The sequence below is a fragment of the Teleopsis dalmanni genome, chromosome 2 (assembly GCF_002237135.1).
Source record: "Teleopsis dalmanni isolate 2A chromosome 2, ASM223713v2, whole genome shotgun sequence".
NCBI classification, from domain to species: Eukaryota; Metazoa; Arthropoda; class Insecta; order Diptera; family Diopsidae; genus Teleopsis; species Teleopsis dalmanni.
The window spans coordinates 183,396,822-183,404,722 of record NC_051847.1 but is presented as its reverse complement, the minus strand read 5'-3'; the positions used below and the strand labels follow the sequence as shown (position 1 = coordinate 183,404,722).

The window sequence follows — 7,901 nt, the reverse complement described above, 5'->3', positions numbered from 1 at the left end:
ATAAACTCCAGTGTAACTGCCTCGGCATATGTGTCGCTACATGTACTTCAGAAAGTATGTTTACTCAAACACTCAAGCATGTATTTAACCTTTCGTATTAACATTGCAGGAGGCACCTTTTGTCGCCTTTTAACCCATCTCAGTATCAGAGCGTCAGTGTCAAAGCAATTCGCATACACTTTGTTCTTGTTTTACGGTTGTTTTAAGTATCAAGTGTACTTTCTTCCCATACATCCTATACATAGTCCACAAATTTTTTGGCTTGTACTTTCAAGTACAAAGTAAAAGTTCTCCTTAATTTTTTTTTTTTTTTGTGTACAGTACTTACTCGTATGAGGATATCCTTTCCTTACTCCCTACCATATTTTTGTGTAATATTCGATTTTATTTTTTATTTCATATTTTATGCAATACTGCAGGGCACAACAGGGTAGAGTAGAGTAGAGCAGAGTAGAGTACAGTATAGTACACTAGAGTAGACTAGAGTTGAATAGAGTAGAGTAACACATGCTGGATGTCCTTGTGCGTAGAAGCTTAAAAAATTTCAACACAACATAAACCATTAACATTTTCATAAAGTTAAATTTGACGTTACTAATTATATTTAAACAGAAGTTAATTTTTTACTGCACTTTACAAAAACTTGGTATTTCGTTGTTAGGAAAATGTTTGTTTACGTTTTCGTATCCTTTTAACATGTCTAACTGTAGTCCCATATGTAAGGACCAAGTTTTTGTAGTGTGTAAATTTTAAAATATTGCATTTTAACAAGCTTAACAACCATGTACAAATTTCGCTAATGAGTTTTTGAAACAATTTTGAGCTATATTTTTTCCTGCAAGTATAATAACTTCCAAATATTTTTTATACTTAATGAGTAAACATAAACAAAAACTCCAAAATTGCATATGTTATATGTTTATATAAAGTTATGTGCTAAACTAACAAAATTGTTAAAAATATTTTAACTTAATTTATCCTTTTGTTTGATATCATAATATAATAGTCAAGTGTTGCAAATTTCAATATTGTAGAGCTTATAGTACTTCAGCATAATCACAATAAAGGCAGTAATTATTCTATAATAACTGAAGATTAAAGCAAGTTTAGTATTTTATTTAATTATCATTAACTTTAAACCTTATTAGAATATGAAGGCAGACTTTTATTAACACATTTCAATAGTATTAACGATTGATTCCAGCTAATTTCGAGAAAATTCGGACCTACCAGAAGACGTCCGCAAAGGAAACTCCTCAATCGAAGTAGATGGAGCTGTGTATCAACGTTGATATAGCTAACATATATATTCCTCTGTACCTACTCTTTATAAATATTTAAGTACACCAAGATAGTTAATTTTTTAAATTAAAACTAATGTCTTAGATTTGTCCAACAGCTGATACTGTGGCTATAAGAGGCCTATTGTACCAAATTCAATTTTAATCACACAAAGCCCTCTAAAGCTTTGTGAACAAAGTCCAGAACTAAATCTGGTGAAGAGCTCTTAGTCTGTACCGGCGACAGAAATTCCAAATGAAACAAGTTTCTTCCGTGCGCTATTAAAGCTGTACAATAGTTCAGCATAGTAGTCTCCTCATCTTCGTGGCATTATCTGCATATCGGACTAGCAGATAATTAAAATTTATATCGGTGATATTTCAGGTAATAATGACCTGTGATAAAACTCGTTTAATTACCTTTTGAGAATTTATGTATGTTTTTGTAGGAATAGAGTTTGATCAGTGTTTTGTTTTGTCAGACGCAAAACATACTACCTTTCCTGATTATTTGTCTTATACTGGTCCAGTTCAATCCATAAAAAGGTTTAGGGTCTGTAAAAGCAGTTTCTGATGCAGTTTCAAAACCCAAAACGTTCTGTAGTCTAAAAAAGTTTAACCCTATCTTGGACATAAAAATTAAATTACATCTAATGCAACAGTTTATATTCGAAAACATCAATTCATAAAGACCTGCATATTGTGCGTTTTTATAAATAGAATAATACAAACAAAATAAAGTTTATTCCTGACTTGTCTATGGATAAATCTTCCTGTTGTTGCATTAAATTTCATGATTTCCGTAACTTCGTTATCAATCGCCAATAAAATTCAAATATCTTTTCTGTGGAATATTTAAAATCGTCTTGGTAGTTTAACCATATCGGCAGTTAATTTGTTGAAGACTTTCTATATTAAAAACAAGTTCAGTATCAAACTATGTAACGAATAAATTCACTATTCAGTGGACATACTGAGGTCCATATCCCTTCATTGTATGGATTTACTAATAACATTAATTTTAGGTGTCATATTTTTGGGAAAATGGTTAAACTTTTATAGTTAACTAAATACTAAAAAGATCTGCTAAACAAAATAGTGGCGTAGAAGATCTTTACCTGCCGTATTTTTGGGAAGCTTATTAAACCTTAATAATTAATTAAGTACTTTGATAAATATATATAAAATTTGTAGATTTCTAAACTACAGTCGCTGTGAAGTGTGCTAAAGAATATTGCGTCTATATGCTTGAATTTCGATCTTAAGAAGATCTAGCGATAAAAAATATATTCAGGTATGCATGTAAGAGAGCATGTTCTCTGAATGTAGCATATGTGAGCAGGCATTCAATGTGAGCAGGCAGATAGCAAAATAATTATCGCTATATCAATTGCAGAGTGGATGGAAGATATATGTAGTTTATATTATGACTGAAGTCTTTTGGACTTCATTACAACTATTTTTCTCTCCAAATACTACTAAAAACTCTTTGCTTGAATATTTAAAATTATGGCGTTTTCCCCCATCAACCCTACCGAAAAGACAGTTTTCTAATATTTTATAATATTAACAAATATTTATCCATACTTTTATCACTTAAAGGTTTTTTTATTATATAGGTTATTATGTAGCTTATATGAAGTGCTTACCTAATTAATAAAATTGACTGGTAATAGCACTTATCATAACATTTAACTAAATAGCCGGTTTATTCGTATTTCACAATAAGATTGACATTTTAAGCAGAAACAAAGCAGATAGTGCTAGTAGAGTACTTGATATGCTAACACTTCAACAACATCAGTCTATCTCAGGTAATAGAATATTATAGGTACATATCTAAGAGAGATTTCAGAGCCTATTCAAATTTTAATTCTTTAACTTTGCTTTGTGCTAATAATGTTCCGACGGGTGTGCTTTTGTATATGTTCCTCTAAATTTCCTTTAAAGTGGGCACAGTAATAACATTATTACAAAATCTAAATAATGTATGACATCTCTAATTTGAAGGCCAAAATATCTAATTATCTTCTAAATAGTTGTTGTGTCACAAAATATCCGTTATGGTTGCAATCTATGAAATCTATTTGCAGTATTCTTTTTAAATCTTTAAAAGATAAAGAATACCCCTGTTCATATTTTATCTTAAATTTTCCTTAACGTAGATTACACTTAACCTCATTCTAATATTAAAATATCTGAATGTCTTCTAATCGTCTAGCATCAGACTTATTACCTTCGCAGTACTCAGCATTATTGGGTGATTTGAGATTTATTGGTCTAAATCTATCCATTAAATTTTTTTTCATGTTTTTTATATGGTGCCATATAGTACAATTTTATTGTTCATATTTTGGAGAGCTTTTAGGCAGACTCTCAGGAGAGGGTCTTGAGATGATAAAATCTCTTTCGAAATAAATATATGTGCTATATGCACACAAATATAGTGTTGATAAAATATTTACAGTGAACTCTGGGTTTATATTATGATGCGGTAGACTATTAATTCATGAGTTATACTAAGGTTTGAGTAAGTTAATGGAACTTACTGTGTTTTATGGCAATGATATATACCCTTTAGATTTTGGCTATTGTTTCAAACATAAAAGTTAAGATTTATAGATCTTTACCCGTAATAAACAAGGCTAGAGACTTTACTAGAAAATATAATTGGCTGGGAATAGTGCACACAGTGTAACTCTTTCAATTTACTGCGATACTTTAGTTGCTCTAGCTGTAGAGATCATTTTCTATAATGAACAAATTTAGAGACTTTATATTAGAAAATATAATTGGCCGGAAATAGACTCAATGCACCTCTTATAATTTCAATTTACTGCGATATTGAAGTTGCTCTAGATGTAGTAGTTAGCCGTCTATTGCTAGGACATTGAATTCATAATTGTTCAGTGTTCAATTTATAACTCTATCTATAATTAAATTTTTGGGTTCAGTTTAGGCGGTTAGTGCTGAATAATATTTCACTTTCAAACCTAATAATTAACTGCAGTTGGAATGGATTGTGTAGCTTGTTTAGTTTTCAATATTTGGGTATTAATCATTTGCTTATATGTTAATTATTTCGTTCTTTGAGTAAATTAAATCTGGAAAAATTATGTATTATCGTAACCATTTCTACTATTACTATGATCATACATTAAAAGTTTATATTTATGGGTCTTGCATGTTTGGTTGGCATTAATAAAAGTAAATAAGGACCAGTGCGTTTGTTGAAAAATGCAGGGAATCGAACAGAACAACAAGGAGTAAAGTTGTGCATTTTATTCCATTATTTTTTTTTGGATATTTTGCACTATGTATATATATATATTTGTACATATCATGCATTGTGGTATGGCATATATTAGTTGCAGTGTTGATATCTGCCTTACTGGTGCAACAACACAAATTGTCACATTAACAGCAGCAAAAGTAAACTTTGCAGTCGAAGTTTGGGTAATACGAACTAAATAATAAATTATTTACCCCATGGGGTCTTTTCCAAACATACTGATTTCTGCACGACTGTAAGGATATAAAAGGATATAAGGATATATGTAAATTTTTGCAATACTTGTATGTGCGACTGGTAACGCTTATGCAGGACCGCAGCAATATTTCAAAGAAGAAAAATTATTATAACAAAAATCAAGTTTACTCAAACTTTTCTGAAGTGTTTTGCGTACTTTTATTTTATACTCCGTTGAAAAAAAAATGAAAAAAATTTAAAGTGCATATATCATAAATATAGTCATCTACTATATATCTGCTGTTGCAGACTTACTCATACTAATGATAATTTTTATTTTGTAATATTTTTAATAATTCTTTTTTTTTTTTTGTTGTTGTTTTTTATTATTTAATATCCTTACAAGTAAGCATTTTTAAAGTTGTCAACTGCAACTCAAAAGGGAATTACTGAATTTTTATTGTTCGTATTTGTGTTGTGTTAATAGACAGGGTTGTTGCTGTATTGTAGTATCCTTGCAGGAACGGAAGGAAATGAACAAAAATGGCAAAGTTAACGGATGTGTGCTTACAACTGTACATGAAATTCAACTTAAGAGTAAAACAAGCAATTGCAACACTTGGAGAATACAAAACCGGAAAGACTTTTACATGCATTTGATTTATGAGCTAAAAAAAAATACTGAACGTAAAAAGCGGAAGAAAAAAAATAGTGAGAAAATAGTGTAGTGACGTAGAAAACTTTTGTTAATAATATTAATATTTCAGTTTTTTCACAATTTCATTTATTTAACTAAAGTAAATGTTGTTTGAAAATGTTGAAAACCGAGACAACAAAAAAAAAATTACAAAAAAAAGTGAAAAAATGGACAACAAAAAACACAGGAAAAATCATTTTACCTACTTTACTCTTTCATATATTTTTTTCTTCTTCCGCCTGAGTAGCACACATATTCCATGGCCATTGCAAGGTTGTTGCCACATTTCCGCTTGGATTTACAGAAATTCTTAATTTCACTTTTACGATGCTTATTGCTACATATGAATATATATAGCCTGGAATTTAGTATATAGACGGGATGTTATGTATATGGTGTATAGCACATACGAAAACTACATAAACTCATTTTTCTTAAGTTACATGCTATTTCCTTGTCGTGCGTTTTTTCCTTCCGTTGTGCTACTGAAGCTTGAAAAAAAGTTTATAAAATCGCATAAATTTAGCTTTCATGTTGTCATATTGTTTAATATGCAATTTCATTTTAACCATGTTGACTGGCAACACTGGCAACGCAAACAACACTGGCAACGCTGGCAATAATAAATTCTTGATAATATTTTAACGCATTGCATCAACATTTTTTTATTATTCTCATTTTAAATCAATTTTTATATAAAAATAATATTCAAAAATATTTACTTTTGATTTTTATTATTGATATTTATTAATATTTAAAAAACTAATAAAGTTTTCTAAATATTAAATTTTATTGGAAATATCTTTTGCCCCTTCCATTGTGAAAAATTCTCATAAACTTTGCAGAACGATTGGAAATAAAAAGTCATCCAAAACATTTCTTATAGTAATTTAGTCAAATATTGAAAATATTCTTAATAAAAAGTCAATTTAAAGATGTTTTTATGTTTCAATGAAATATAGTTCTAAACTATAATGACAATAATGCATATCAATATTCCATTGAAGTCAATTTATATTAGAAATAAACCTCTTTACTCATCCATGCTATCGGTTATATCTTAGCTTAATGCATATATAGAAATAAATAGCAATAAAACTGCACTAAAACAATCAGAATAAGAGAATGAAGCAAAAAATAGTTTCAGAAGATAGCACTATAATAATATAATAATTTCATGAAAATCTCAACAAACGGCACTAAAAACAGGAAAAACACATGCATTATTAGAGTAGATGGAGTTGATTAATTTTTCTTTTCACATAAAAAGACACATACATTTGTTTAGATTTTGAAAGGGTTGCAAATTATGTCACTACGTCACTGCATTCTTTGAGGTTTATTGTGGCACACCCACTTTTGTTCCAAAGACCCAATATAATATAAGATCGTCCTTTTTCTGGCCAGTAAAACGGCTTTCTCATATCCCTTAAATCCGCCGTGCGCTAGAATCTATATACATTTTTAAAGTCATTTCCACGCTCAAGGTGAACCTAGTGCTAGGATTGCTGATTTGCTGTCAGAGGAAATATATATGTGTTGGGGTTACTGATATATAAAAGTTGCATATCAATTCTCTTATCAATTCTCATGTAAAATATCAAAGAAATATGATTCATAAATTACATATTGACACATACAATACTGAATGGGTTGTTTATAATAAGTCGCATCAGAATTTCAGAGTAAGAACTATGTTACTCAAAGGTGATATTCCCGTAAGTGTTTTTTGGTACAAAAAAAAAAAAATAGTTCGAATATTTTATTTTGCATTATCAAAGGTTCATGTGTCGTTAACCATTGCTTAATTCAAATCAAATCTGCTTTCTATATCATTTCCTTGCAGTTTGTGATAGGCAGTATTAAATGTGAGGTGTAGTTATTCTACATGGGATCCTAAACACCAACGATCTAAAAGATTTGCAATCCGACAAACAGTATGCATTCGGACCCAGTTAATAGGGTCCAATCTTATATTATGACAGCTAGATCGATCGATCTGTTTTACATATTGTAAGTGATTTCCACCTATTGTTAGTTGGTTTGAAAAACTCGAGGTCGGTGCCTATTTCAAAGGTTTCTAGGGTAATATATACCAGCATCCTTCACGAGACGTCTACATAAGCGCCAAGTCGTGTTGAACGTTCAGCTTTTTGATTTCTTTCCATTTTTCTATGACTGGAAATTTATATGAGAGTAAATTGATTTATCTCTAAGGTAATATATACTGGTATCTTTAAACAGACATCAATTAAAGCGTCACGGCGTGGTAAACTGTCTGTTTTTTCATTCCTTTCTAGTTCCCCATAACCAGGAAAATGTTCATATGTCAGTGTAAGTAAGAGATGTGAGTACTCCTCTCTATAAGCGGTACTCCTTTAGTATATTTAGAAACATTTATGACTAGTTGGATTTAGGCAACTATATTCATGATATATTATCAGCCACAGACAAT

The 7,901-nt window shown here is 30.1% G+C and overlaps 1 protein-coding gene across 1 annotated transcript in view; it reads left to right on the top strand.

Moving 5' to 3' along the window:
- The window catches only part of LOC119676330 (spore wall protein 2-like), a 29,390-nt gene that overhangs the window by 3,351 nt on the left and 18,138 nt on the right, over positions 1-7,901 (top strand). The window lies entirely within an intron of this gene.